Raw genomic sequence first — 15,562 nt, 5'->3', positions numbered from 1 at the left:
TGCCTAGAAGCCTGGCCCCCTGCCTTGATGCCCGAATTTCTGCCTGGACATTCCAGAATTGGTAGCTAATACTATTATACAAGTGTGGGGCCTACAATGACTAGAAGGGACATGCCATTTATCTAGGGTTGACAGTTGGGGGTCCAGAAAAACACTGGACGCCAAGGAGAGCAGGTGCACATACCTTTCTTTAATATTTGAGTGCACAATGTATGTGCTCTGGCTAGGGTTGCCAGCCTCCAGGTAGTGGCTGGAGATCTCCCGGAATTACAACTGGTCTCTAGGCCACAGAGATCAGTTCACCTGGAGAAAATGGCTACTTTGGGGGGTGGACTATATGGAATTATGCCATGCCAAGGTCCTTTCCCTCCCCAAACCCCTCTTTCTCCAGGTTTCTCCAGGTTTCACCCCCTAGATCTCCAGGAACTTGCCAGTTTGGATCTGGCAACCCTAGCTCTGGCTGATGCAATGACATCACAACAGGAAGTGATGTCACTGCACCGACCACTTGCAGGGCCCCCAGCTAGCTAGCCACTCCTGAGCACAGCTGTGCAGCCACAGGAGGCCAAATAGGTAGCGCTGCGCAGCCACAGGAGCTAGGCCAGATGCCCAGATTGGCTGGCCGCTTCCACAGGAGACTGGCCAGGCAGCCCACACTCCCCAACTCCGCACAGAAGGCCAGATACCCAGGCTGCTGGCCACTTCGCTGGCCCGTGGCAAAGTCAGGCTGAGCAACAGGGGAGGAGGAAGGGGAGGGGCCAGGGGTCTGGTATTGGGGGGATGTTTCCCCTGGACAGTCCCCTCAAATACCAGACAGTCCAGGTGTATACTGGACACCTGGCAACACTACATATACCCCCCTCACTACTTCTCTTTCCTTTTCTTGAAAGCCTCCGTAGCCTCTTCCCATTTCCTGCTTCCTTCTCTCCTTCCACCCACCAGCCAAGCTATCTTTATTTGCCTGCCTACTTTCAGCTTTCCCTCCTTCCCTACCACTGGCAGCATCTACCTGGGAAAAGTATGGCCCAAACCTAGTTGCACAGTGAATAACTTACAAGGATTTAAAGGGGGCACCTCACATTCCCTATATCACCCTCCCCCTACCTATTTCCTCTTTCCCTCCCCCCAGTAGCCCCCAAATGCTCACTTTTCCCTTCTCCTTCCTACTGACCAACCAACCTACTTTTTATCTGCCTCCCAACTTCAGCTTTTTTATTTACTTCATTTATAACTTGTCTTTCTCCTGAATGGGGACCCAAAGCAACTTACGTCGTTCTGCTCTCCTCCATTTTATCCTCACAGCAACTCTGTGGGGTAAGATTGGCTGAAAATGTGTGACTGGCTCAAGGTTATCCAGTGAGCTTTCATAGCGGGGATTCAAACCAGGGTCTCTCAGATCCTCGGATGAATTTCTAGCTATCATACCCCTCTGGTTTTCTTGGGCTGGCTGCTGCTGAATAGTAGCAAGCAGCCTGGCCTGTTTGAGTCATGCAAGTTGCATGGTAAAGTTCCCTGGTGGTTGCTTCTAGGCCTGGCCCCAATGACTCCTCCTTCATAAACCAAAACAGCCCTGGAAACGGCCCTGCTCCTCCCCCTGCCTTTTACCAACAGAAAACAAGGCTTGAAGACTGACAATACTGTGTGGCTGTCTAGTAATGGCCAATGAGAGCATTTGTTCCTTAAAGCTACAGATAGAATCATAGAATCATAGAGTTGGAAGGGGCCATACAGACCATCTAGTCCAACCCCCTGCCCAGTGCAGGATCAGCCTAAAGCATCTCTGACAAGTATTCATCCAGTCTCTTCTTGAAAACTGCCAGTGAAGGGGAGCTCACCACCTCCCTAGGCAGCTGGTTCCACTTTTGAACTACTCTGACAGTGAAAAAGTTTTTACTAATGTCCAGCCGGTACCTTTGTGCATGTAATTTAAGCCCATTGCTTCGGGTCCTACCCTCTGCTGCCAACTGGAACAGCTCTTTGCCCTCCTCCAAATGACAGCCTGAAGATGCTGCTTCTAGTATGTATGAAAGGTTAACCTCCTTTCCTTATTTAAAAAAAGATTTCAGAATTTTTTGAAACATGGGGCATTTTCCAGATTTGTAAAAAGATCTGTCTTGTCTATTTATGACTCCAGTTTCCAGACTAGAGTTGCCAGGTCCCTTGACTCCCCAGGTGGAAGATTGGGAGCCTGGCACCTACCTTGCTATGCCCCTGGGTCCTGGTTTCACACGCACACATAGCACGCATGCGCTCCCGGCTTGTGCAATGACATCATTTCTGGGAAATGACATCATTGTGCGGGTCAAAGGGCAGCCTGGAAGCGCTCCCACACTCACCAAAGGGCTGGATTGACCCACTGCAGGGTGCGTTTCGGCCCAAATCAGGCCGCTGTGGGCACGGGAGCGCACTGCGCTGCCTGGGGGGCATGCTGCACTGCCCAGATGGGGCACCCCAGGGAGCGCACCCCCTGCTGGCCAAGTAAGTGGGTGTGGAGGGAAAAGTGGGAGCAGAGGATCCCCCACCCTGGATGAGGGAATGGCAGCCCTACTCCAGACCTAAGTATCCAGAGATTTGACCATGTTGAGAATTAGATATATTGATAGTACTTTGACTCAGTATGCTTGTAACCAATTTTGTGACCAATATCTTTAGCATTTCCATGAATTACAACACATATGACTGAAATATCACTTCTATGCCTGAAATATCCATTATTCCATAGCCAGGAATATATAGTGCAGTAATCTTGTAATTACTTTTACCACAGAGTACGATGTGGATGCACAAAATTTCTGCTGGAACAAAACTGAAAGGTAACCTGCAGAGGCAAAGATCTTTCTGATTTACCTGCCTCTGCGCTGTGTGGGAGGGTGTGATGTTCAGACTCAGAAAGGTAGTTAATTATTGCATTGCTTATTGAACACAAAAAGGGCTGTTAGCTTGTCTGTTCCATTTTCCGTTGCAGCTTGAGCTGCCTATTATTTTCTAGGTCACTCAAGAAGTCAATCCTCTATTCTTAATTGCTTTTTCAGATTGCCAGAGCTTTTGTCAGGGAAACCTCCAAAAAATAAATTTAGAAAAGGTTACCAGCATATTTAGCTGCTAAAATTAGTCAATGACCTGTTTGTTCCAGTAAGAATAGTCCTAACTCTAGTAAGTGAAACCTAAAAGATGTTTGGTTAAAAGTGCTGCGCAAAAAAGAAGTTGCTGCTTGCTTACCAATACTCCAAAGCAGAGACACTTCCCAGGCCTGGTCCAGTCCTGAGGATTTTCTGGTTTTAAGACCCAGGAATCTTCAGGACCACTTTTCCCAATATACTCTTGGGTGACAGCTGTGATCATCTCATCAGATCAAGGTCTACGTACAGTGCCACTAAGCAAGCAGATTGCATCAACCCCTGCCAACACCAAAGCTTTTTGGCTCCTGAGTAGGACCTCCCTGAGTTTGTCAAAAAGCACCCCCGCCCCGCCCTATATTATTAGCATTCTGACATCAGTAGGACTGAATTGTTGAGATGGGTCTTCCAGTAGATGGATGGTTGTTTTGAGTGTTAAAGTGGAAATGTAGCAAATGTATTCTGGTCATTAGCATCTCCTCCCCCTCCCCCGCCGCCCTTGCATATTTTAATATCATTGTCACTAGCCTTGAGTTGTTTTAGGCATAAAGGAGGCCGGAATGTCTTAAATAAATAAAACAAATTGTGTCTAATGGGACAATGCTATCAATCTCTGGACGTTTATGAGAATTAGCTGTTGCTGACAGTCTAAGCTCCCAGAAATCTTGATCTAGAGATGCAGCGGAGTGAAACCCACATATCTTCCTCATTGCAACATCATGGTAGCTTGTCAGAGGATGAATTGCTAGTTCCATCACTGTAGGTGACCAGAGAGTGGTATCAACCTAATAGCTAAACATGAGGCAGAGGACTTAAGGGGCCAATAGATGCATTTGGTTCTATAAAGTTTTTGACTCCTAGCTGGTTTCTCAGTCTCAGGAATTTGAACAAGCAGGAAGTAGGTGTGGCCAGCATATACGGAGAGCCATTTTTTAGTCACAGTTTAACCTATGATAGTGGTATGAAAAAATCCACAAATAGTATTTGGGGCATATTCACCTCAAAGCAAATTGCCATTGTATCATTGGATTAGGATTGCCACATTCCTGCTCCCAGTGGAGGATTCCCTGCTTTGAGCCCCTGATCCCTGCCACCTCTTTCTAGGCTAAAGGAGGGGGGAAAGATAACAAAAATTGCTATCACACCAACATCATGAAGTCATTTCCAAAGTAAACCCAGAAATGCCATTGTGGTGCTCTAAGATTCAGTGGAAACTCAATGGTTATCAAAGAATTTCTACTGAATCCTAGAGTGGCATGATGTCACTTCCAGGTTTGCCCCAGGAACACTTCACAATGTTGATGTGACAGTACTCTCCCATGTCCCTACCCTCCAGTCTTTTGTCAGGTGCTAGCCACTGGCTGGCAATCCTATGTGGAATATAAAAATGTCCCACAAAAAAACCTTGTGTTTGGTAGTCAAAGTCAGTATGCTTCAAAGCTCCTGGAGCCAGTTTCAAACACCAAAGCCTCAATACATACTTTCAGAGCAGCTGGAGTTTTTGTGTTTGTTCAGACACCCCCTTTCATATTTAAAAACTCACACAAGTTCTATAAAATTTTATTAAGTCACCTCTCTGTGAGATGATAGAGGGGCAGTATCTCTCCAGACCACTTAACTGTGAGTCTCTTTACATGAGATACCTCGACACGTGTTCATCAAGTGTAGGGAGATGCAATATTAGCCGGGAAGGGTAGTTTAAAAAGATAGAGCTGGTAGAGATTGTTCCTGAGAAGGGCCATTTTCACATGGCCAAATACTCCACCAATTTTGCACCATAATCCGTCACCTATGATCCCGCATTGTCTCACCTTGTTCCACCTCTTTGCCCTTCCTTGCAGTACCAGAAGTTCACATTCTGCAGAAATCGCTCAATAGTGGGCATTCACTTGTGTTCGCATCACAGTTGATGACAGCATCTTGCTGCCCTTTTTCACCTTTCACCTTTTTTTAAAAAAAGGCTCCAAGATTTGCGCAATATTGCTATTTCAAACTATTGCAATTTCTGCAGAGGCTTTGGGGGGGGGGGCTGTCTGTCTGTCTGTCTGTCTGTCTGTCTGTCTGTCTGTCTGTCTCTCTCTCTCTGGGGCTTTCAGTTCATGTTGATGCCTCATTGGAGAGCAGCCAAGAGGGGGGCGCACTCCGATGCCTCCTGCCTACAGCCCGCCTGTGACCCGCTGGGATGGTGGCACAAGCAATGCCAGCCTTGCGCTCAGCCGGCTTCTCGCTTCTTCTCTCCAGCTGCTCCCTCGCCAGCTTTTTCTCCCCTAGCAGAATGCTTGTCGTGCTCTTTTCCCTCTCACTCTCCTCCGCCTTCCCCTCTGCCTTCTCACACTCGCTCAAGAGAGCCTGGAGGAAATGACAAGAGTTCTCAAGCCAAGGCTTCCTTCCTCACATCCAACTCACTTCCCTCCCTTCTCTGGGGACCTGGGCACTGGAGAAGTGCAAAGGCGAAAATGCAGCTTGCCCGTCTGCCTTTTAGGCAGCAGATTTGCGCTATTGCACTGTCTCCCAGAGAATTTTTTTTTTAAACAGACAAAAGTGGTGGTTCTCTTTTGCTTGGTGCATAATTAGCCACATACATTGAACATGCAGAACTTAAATGTAACCAACAGCAACAGCTGCATTAGACTATGGCTGTAAGTATTCAGCTGTTGGTTCCTGTTTAAAGAAACATCGCAGTAGCGCAATCAATTTTCCTTTAAAAAAAAAAGAGGACATCACTCGGAGCCTGCAAAGGCTTGCGGGACTCCTGTCTTGGGCGGGAAAATTGCTTCCAATGGTTCAGGAAAAGAAAAGGGGGGATGGGCTACGTGGGAAGTCCCTGGAGAAGTATTCCCAATCGTTCCCAATCATTTCCAGGCGTTCTCATGAACGCAACAAAAAACGTCAAATAAGTGTCACAAAGCAGAATAAGCAGAACTCGAAGATTACGGGATAATGCAGGTATTCGTGGAAGAACAGCGATAGGTTGCATTAGTGTTGCGCTATTTTAAGGCAGTGTGAAAATGGCAGGGTTTGTTAATTTCATCTTTGTCTCCTGGAAGGCTCTGTCAATTTCACCTCTCTAGTCTAAAACTGTGTGAAATGGTAATCAGAGGACGGCAAGGAATGGAAATGGACAAAGCCTTTGCCCTGCCGCTGGCTCTGTCTTTTTAAAATACCCTTCCCAGCTACCATTGCATCTCCCCACATGTGTCTTCATGTGTCAGATGTCTTATGTAGAGAGACTCTATGCTTTCTTGGATCAGTTTTTACTACAAAAGCCATAGGGTATTTTTTAACTCAAATATCCCTAATATATTTACATTGTATGGGGTAAAAAACCCTACCCCCAACCATACCTTAAGTGCATAATCTTGGGCAAAAAATGCCCCAATTGCAAAAACCAATCGATGTTTCTGGGACTGTTTGATACAAGGTGTTTTTGTTTACAGAAACATTACCTCAAGCCTAAGAACACATTCTTGGGAATAAGCTCCAATGAATAAAATTAGGAGTTACTTCTGTGTAGACCTGCTTAGGATTGCTATCTTTGTTTAGTGATAAAGAGGTAACAATGTCCAAAAAGGAAAGGGCGGTAAAGCCCCTTTTGTATGCATTTTTGTAAAAAAGAAAAAAAAATTGCAACAGAGGAATTTCATTCCTGTTTTATGTTTAAGTGCTTAATTTTAGCTTTTAATTTGGACAGAATGGAATGTACAGTACATAGTAGGCATTTCCTTCCTTCTTTTATGAAATTTATACAATATCTTTCTAGTAACATTTTTATCCAAGTCTTCTATGACAAATGGTTAAGAATCAATTTAATCATATTTAAAGAAGTTCTTAATTTCACCCCACCTTCCCCCTACCTGCTGTCTTAAATAGCATTAAATGAGTAGATTTCATTATCTGCAATCTATTTCATCCTCTTATTTCCATGTTCACTAAATAATACCTCATTTGTTGATTTAGAATGCTATTTCAATCCTGGCTGCTAGTAATAAGATAATCACTAATTCCTTATTGTCCTATTTTTCAAACCTTTTATATATCCTTTCTCTTGCTCTCTCTTTTTTTAAAGATAGCTTTAACAGGAGATCTGGTCCTCTGATGAACTTTGTAATCATAGTTACACTTTTTCAAAAGCAAATGCTTTTGGGGCTGCTTGCTCTTTGTCATTTTTCCAGATCTGTGGAGGTCCAAGTATGGTAAAGTTACAGTTACTTTTCATCCAAGCAGCAAATAATCCATCATGGCCAAGGTCAACTTTTGTTTTCAGTCTAGCATTGGAAAGCTTAGTCATCTCCAGACAAATATCAAGTTCTGTTACTCAGAGCACCATCTGCCGTTCAAGTATTTGTCAACCTCTTTCCTATTTTATTTCCTTCTTAACATAATGCTATTAATTTCACCATCAATTATTGTGACTGGATCTATCACTCTGTTTCTTTCCGTAAGTGTAACCTTATGGAGATGAGGGATTTTACCAAAAAAAAATGTTAATATGTCTTGGTAACTTGAAATCTCTCTCCAGCCTTGAAATGAATCTACATCAAGGATTACATAACAATAATATGTTTTCCATAAGAATTAAATTAGTAGTTGCTCCTTGTTTAAGTTTGTAATAGATTTTTGTTAGTGCTTTTAAGTAAAGAAATTGACTTGGATTTATATTTCATGTGGTAGGAAAAGAAATCCACAGTGGTTTAGGATTATTGACTAACTTGCCAAGAAGCTAATAAAAACAGGTGAATGAGCAGTGTGAACGTTTTAAAATGGCTAATAGAACATGAGTGTAAAAGGACTCACATGATGACAATGGCATAACATATTCCTGCAACTGTATATTGCAGTTTTATTATTAAAAATGGATTTTATATCAAAAGCAGTAATGCTTGTGGTATAAGTCTCTTCACCCCCAATAAATGTGAAAACTTCTTAGTTCTGCTGGAAAATTCCTTTTTGAAGCCACCTTCAACAGCTTCTCAAAATTGACTTCTACTATAAGTCAGCTACAGGTCTGGAAGATTTTGGTAAGTGGATTTATGTCTCATTCTTATTTAATGACTCTGGCATGGAGAGCCATATATGTAATGAAGAGAATGATCTAGATGCTCCTCGTAGCAGGCTTTTCTGGAATTCTCTGGAAAACGACAGTGTATAATGGTGTCACTTTCTTTGTGTGAGGTTATAAAGATGTTATAAAAAGCAGAAGTCATCAGAATATTGGTAAGATGGACAAAGGAGGAGATGAAAGAAAGAATGAAAGACTATGCCACTGTAATGTTTATATTTGGGTCCAGTCCATGTCTTTGCTCAATTACTGTAAATCAGCAACCAAACTAGATAACCGCACCTTACTAACTATGCTGGATCAATAAAGAATTGTTCAACAGTTTGTTTAATCAAAAGCTTTCACAAGGTAATTAGTGTTCAATTAATACAAGTATACACGTAGTACAATATCCATCATAAGAAAACTTCAAAATATGTATAAGTATATACAACTGCTATCGTGCTACAAAAACTTAAATGCAATGAAAGTAACCGCTGACGGGTCGCCAGCAGGAAGTTCCCGTTCCGGAATCCCCTTTCTCAAAGCAGTTACTTAAATAATTTTGATGGATGGTATTTCAATAAATAAAGTAGCAGCTCAATACATTTCTCACGTTTCAAAGTGCATAGTGGCAAACTGCTCAATGGCGTCATTGCATTTAAGTCTTTGTAGCATGATAGCAATTGTATATACTTATACATATTTTGAAGTTTTCTTATGATGGATATTGTACTACGTGTATACTTGTATTAATTGAACACTAATTACCTTGTGAAAGCTTTTGATTAAACAAACTGTTGAACAATTCTTTATTGATCCAGCATAGTTAGTAAGGTGCGGTTATCTAGTTTGGTTGCTGGCTTGCTCCGTACCTCTCTCTTTTGTTAATTTCCAATTACTGTAAATGGCAATTAACTTGCCCACATTTGTGCTAAGTACAAGCTATTTTTTTAATCCACTTCTTTGGTGTTTGGTATTTCTGCAATTAATATTTGCTTTGCTTGTAATACCATAGGTAGGGACCATGGCTCAGGCAGATTACCTGGTTTCCAAAGAGAAGGTCCTAGGTTCAGTCCTTGGCATCTCCAGTTAAAAGGATTAGGTAACTGCAGATGTGAAAGATTTCCAACAGAGACCATGGCAAACGGATGACACATCCAGGACTATAGACCCTGAGAATGTGGTATTTGTCCCATGGGACAGGACACAAAGGAGACATCTGAATGTAGGGTTCTGGCAGAAGGAAATTAAGTTCTAGATGACAGTAGTGCAATTCTATACATACCTACTCCAATCTAAACCCACTAAAAGCAATTAGAGAAAATCTATATAGTATTGCATTGTTGGTCAGCTAGTCTCTTCTGACCTCTAGTGATGGTAGTGAGTAAAGCAATTGCAGGAAAAATGCTGGTTGTTGGGGGTTTTCCGGGCTGTATTGCCGTGGTCTTGCCATTGTAGTTCCTGACATTTCGCCAGCAGCTGTGACTGGCATCTTCAGAGGTGTAGCACCAAAAGACAGAGATCTCTCAGTGTCTGAAGATGCCAGTCACAGCTGCTGGCGAAACGTCAGGAACTACAATGCCAAGACCATGGCTGTACAGCCCGGAAAATCCGCAACAACCATCGTTCTCCGGCCATGAAAGCCTTCGACAATATGCAGGAAAAATGTTTCTTTTGGTGAGAGAGGGAAATGTTCTTCACTGTGGTTGAGCAAACTATATTATTTCACTCACTGGGTAGAAAAGGGAAGCTGTAAACTTCTTTCTATCACATTGTTTACCACATGTCATTATTAGAGCTGCTTTGAGCCTTGCAATTCAATAGAAAAGAGAGATATAAATTTAATGAATTAAATTAATTAAATAAAAGCCAGAAATATAATGTGAAGCTACTGAATGTCACTCTTACTGCTGAGAGCTGTTTGTGTAAGGTTAACTACCTACTGATTAACACAAGACTCTTCTACTATTTATCCAAAGGAGGGTTGATTGATTGACAACTAAGCAGGATGGCTATGAATCACATGAGATCTCTGAAGACTGACAATAACCTGCTCTCATCTATTCTTTAGAAAAGAGATAAGTATTTGTTGGGAAAATGACTTTTTCAGTAAATAGCATCTCCTACAAGCCCTAGGAAATGACTGTATGGTTAATATGACCCAGTATTTAGCACCTTGGATCCTGGAATCAAAGGACCCTTTAGCCAGTAGCATAGCCGAAAGAAAACCTCTCTCAAATCATCATCTGTACTGGCTGGATTAAACAAACATGTTGAGGACTTTATGACAGCAACATTAAGTGTGATACTGTGAATGAGCCATCACAGATCCAATACTACAGTCTGTGGTCGTCCCCACTCCCACCCCGCAATAGCAGCTCACCCAAGATCCTTTTCCATTGAGTCACTTCACACATTCAAGTATGGTCTACATATGCAGACATATGAGGTGATAGAATCCTAAGGTACTGTGGGAAATGGACTTAATGAAAGAGATTTTATATACCTTTTCTGTGCCTTTCAGTATTATGCACTTTTACTATTCTCAGGAGCTAAGGTAGAACTTGTAAAGCAACTTGCAAGAAAATTAAACTTGAAACAAAAGACCAAAGCAGAATGTATGTAAATTACTGTGAAACGTAAGATCAAAGCACCGTGAAGCTTGCTATCAGTAGATTGCACTCAATACATCTGATGAGCACCTGTTTGATTCCTGACACCTGTTACTTACTTGATACAGAAATCCCCTCTGTAGAGCTGTCTATGCAAAAATGTTGCAATGAGAGCAAGCTAAGACTAGAAACATCTCTCAAGGCTGAGAAGAGAAACCACAAAAATGGGATGGGGACTTAATGTAACCACAGGCACGTTCCAGTAGCAGCTTTCCACCCACAGAACCCAGCTTGCTCGAAGCCCCCTAGGTTGCAAGAAGCGACACTGGGGCGCCATTGTTAGAAGTTACATTGACCAAAGGAGTGGGCATGAATGAGAAGCTCATGAGAGAGATGTGTGAGAAAGGAAGGAAGATGTTCCTTCCAGGGATAACACCAAGGACCGATAAGATAAGAAATTGCAATCGTGAAATTTCTTGGAATGTTGTTGACCTAAGTTGTTTCCTCCAATGAGGATACCCCTAGACATCTGTAGGTGGCTATCATCAAGCCAATGATGGCCACTGTATTCTTTGAGCCAATAAGATCACAAATATTATAATTAACCAAAATGTATTAATTGCTTTGCACTGCTATTGTAGCTCTGATGAGGTTTGGGCATGAGAAGACCTTTTATCCTCGGTGTAGACATTGCTTCTCCATTGTTTAATAAACAATTTTAGATTACTTCATCTACAGGACTCCGTGTGTATGTGTATCTCTTATCATGATCGGCTAGAGGGATATTCCAGGTACCAAGATTTGTACCACAGTACTGAAGTAGAGGAGACCTCAAAAATGGAATACTACACTTGTAATTTCTGTCCATCTGGGGTCATATTAGCTATCTGGAATACACAGAGGGTATTCCAGAATCCATTAAATGTAAATTAAATACAATAATAGAGCACATGAAACATCACAAAAAAGACCATGCCATGATGTCACTCAAGTTCTATATAGAATAAAGGTTGGCTCCTATGGCTACATTCTGCTATGGGAGTAGTCCTGTTCTACTAGAAGTTATCTTGTTCCAGATAATGGAGCCTTACTCCAACACCAAATCATGCTCCAAAATCAGAACAACACTAATCTCTTAACAGAAGGGAGCCAAGAGTATATTTTTAATGTAGCTCTTAGAGCCTGTTTTTTCAGCGTCTTTTCTCAGAACAGAATTTCCCGCACTTTCCTGTGTCGGCTAAAAGATGCCAAAAAAATGGAAGCCAAACTGCCTGCTTCCTCTTTGAATTCGGAGACATATGGAGTGAGTGAAAAAAATGGAGAGAGTTCAGTGAGTGGGCCGTCTCTTTAAGAGCGTGTGGAAACAGCCCAAGATTGAATGAAAAGGTTGGCTGGATCCAACCCATGGAGTAGCTGGTATCTTTTTAAGTTCCGGAGATATATGTGAAACTATTTATTAATGCATTGATAATGGTGAAATTGATAGCTCTACACAAAACTAACTATAGAGGGCACTGCATTCTTAGAGTTTTAACCTCTATGTCTTCTGCTTCTTAATGTTTGCCTTTTTTACATACACACACTCGCACACAAATGAGAATCCACAATCTCATGTGATGTCAATCTCATGACATTACATTGTTGATATGAGAATGCAGGTCTTTTTGTGCAAGAGGACAAACAGAACTGAGTGTTTCTAATATTATTTCTTATTTATATGTTTTGCAAAATGTATACCTGCCTTTCTGCCTTCTTAAGGGCCACCATGAGGAAGATGATGGAATGTTGGGCCTGGTTGTCAGTTGAGATCCATTAGAACAGTTAGAAAGAGAAAGCAGTGGGGTGTGTGAGTGTGTGTGTGTGTGATGGAAACAGCCTCTGTGATATCTGGCTTCTATGAACTCTTACATTGTAACCATCCACTATTAGGAGAGTTTGGGCTTATGAATTCACATACTAAGAACAATGTATCCCTGTGTTTTAGGGGTGTGCACCCCCAAAAGATTCAGGTTTCCCGCTTCTGGTTTACCCAGAGCAGGGGGGGGGATTTAGTAAATTTGGGTATTTAAGCCGATTCGGGATAATTAGGGAAGATTTGGCCATTGATTCCAATGGGAAATGCTGCTCCTGGCTATCTGGGGGGCATTTTCTTCCCAAATTATACCAAATTTGCAGGGGACCCTTTCCCAACCCTCCTCTCATGGCCACCCAAGTTTCAGGGAGATTGGACTTCGAGGGGCCATGTTATGGCCCCCCAGATAAGGTCCCCCCAGCTGCTGCCAATCTCCATTGCTTCCTAAGGGGAAAATCGGGGGGAAGGTTCCCAGGAGGCTGGGGGAGGCTTGGGAGGCACCAAACCTGCAAGGGACCATCTCACAAACCTCCTACCATGGTCACCCAAGTTTCATAGAGATTGGACCATGAGGGGCCATGTTATAGCCCCCCAAAGAAGGTTCCCCTAGCCTCACCAGAGAATCACAATAAGAAAAATTTGATTAAAAATATACAAAACCATATGAAGCGAGTGAGCAACTAGAAGTGAATTAATGAACAACCTCCTTCAATACAGCCAACATGATGAAAAGGGATCAACTTCACTCCAGAGAATCATCCATTGAATTCAACCCAAACCAAACTGAACCATGTATTGAAAACTAGTAGGCCATTCTAGGAGGCTGGGGGTGGCGTTTTGTAAGCAAAATGCACCAAAATTCCAGGGGACCTACTCCTACCTGCCCTCTGAAGATCACCCAGGCATCAGGGAGATTGGACTTTGAGGGGCCATGTAATGGTCCCCCAAAGAAGGTTGACCACCCCAGCCACCCCACTTGTTTGTTTCTATTGGGGGGAAATCCAGACTCCCACAGTAGAAGCACATGGATTGTGGAAGCAATGTACTTCCACTTACCATCCACACCACAGGCAACCCAAAAGAACCAAACCAAAGCCCCCCAAAAGTCCAGCACCCCCAGAACTGGCTGGACAGCCATTTCCTCTTATTCCCTATGATGGGAACTTTTAAAAGCAATTCAGCAAACAAGAAGCAAAGGAACTTAGAAGGAAAAGCCCCACGAAACTCTCCCAGTTGAATAGCAAAACTGAAGTACAGCAAAGCAATTCAGCACACAAGAAGCAAATGAATCAATGGACCCCTCCAAAAGCAAAACTGCACCAAAGAAGCCTAAAATTGCAAAAAAACAAAAACAAAAACCCTCTCCAGCCCACACACAGCAAAGGCAACACAAAATCAGCACAGCAGCAGAAAAAATCAGCACAGCAGCCCACACACAGCAATGATGAAACAGAAGCAATAATTAAGAAGCAATAATTAGAAGATTTAAAAGCTAGGTGCAACCACCCACAATTTCCCCTTCCCTCAAGCCACCAAGACTAGAGAGTCAACAACCCCTCCCCCCAAATAGAAAAAAAACCCCAGTGAGTCTAGTGACTCTCAAACCAGTTGTGGACAGTCCAGTCCACGTCCACCAGGGTCACGAAGTAAGGTCCAGTTGGTCCAGCTGGAGAAGCAGCAGGTCACTCACAGCAGCAGCACAGCCAGCCCAGAGAGAGGCAAGCGCATGGCTTAAGCAGGGTGCATGGCTTAAGCTTCCCAATTTATGGCTTAAGCTGGACATGCCCCCAATTCAAACCAGCTAGTCACTGCATCAGGCCAGCAGCACTGAATTTTTTTAAAAAAAATAAATACTGTCCTCCCAGAGAATCACCCAATTGAGAACGGAAGAGATGCTTGCTGCTGCAGCAATTGCCTCTTTCTCTCAGCCAGTCTCCCTTCCCTGATCACCCCCTCTCCCACTTCTCTCACTCCCCTCTTCCCCCTCCCATCATGCGAAAGCCATGGGAAGGGAAGAGCTCTTTGAAGCCTTTTCCCTCTTGCCATCAATAAAAACGGCAAGGGGAAAAGGCTTCACAGAGCTTCCTGAAGCAACTTGAAGTGCTTTGGGTAGCTCTGCTTTGGGTTTCCAGAATTGGCCCAGCTCTGCTGGGTCCAATTTGGGAATCACAGATCAACCTGAATCGGGCCCAATTCAGGCCCGATCTGGGTTTCTGAAACCCAAAGCGCACATCCCTGCAGTGTTTGACTGAATCCTATGTTGTTAAACTTGTAAATAAAAATTAACTCTCTTCCCCTCTGTTTAAACCTGGCTAACTGGATACATGTTGGCTTGGGGAAAAACAACACACACACAAGTCATTCTGGTCATGACCAAGACATCTAATGAATGAAAGGGTGACAGTGTATATGGGAAATAAATATTGAGTTCTCTTGCTCCAATATTCCTGGACAGTAGCTGGGTAAGGTGTAGTTAATTTAGGGAACAGGCCACCTTATCAGGTAGGGTCTCTGGGAAGAGCAGAGAAGGGATCCAGTGTGTAAAGGGGTCAGGGCTCTCTGCCTAGAAAGTAGAGATTAGAGAGGTGGCAGATTTGAGCCTGCCTTACCTGCCTGAATCCCTGATACTTAGGAAGAGGAAGTTTGTATGGGGAGCAGTGAGAAGGGGTCGCAACTATACCCTATAATAAACCATATTATAAACCATCCTATATGCTAATAGCCAAGTGACCCTGATCAGTGGACACTTAAATCTGAAGACTGGAGCCATGAGTGGACAAAACAGCTCTTTCTACACACCTGAAAAATGCCCCAGGTTTGCAAAAAACATCTAAAATCTTTAAAAAAAATACATTGAGGAGTTTTTTAAAACCCCAAAATGATAATAGGAGCACTTATTGCTTTAACCAGATGGCCCCAGTAACTATTACTAAATAACCAT

Source organism: Eublepharis macularius, chromosome 8 (assembly GCF_028583425.1).
Source record: "Eublepharis macularius isolate TG4126 chromosome 8, MPM_Emac_v1.0, whole genome shotgun sequence".
Classification (NCBI taxonomy): Eukaryota; Metazoa; Chordata; class Lepidosauria; order Squamata; family Eublepharidae; genus Eublepharis; species Eublepharis macularius.
This window is presented reverse-complemented; position numbering follows the sequence as displayed.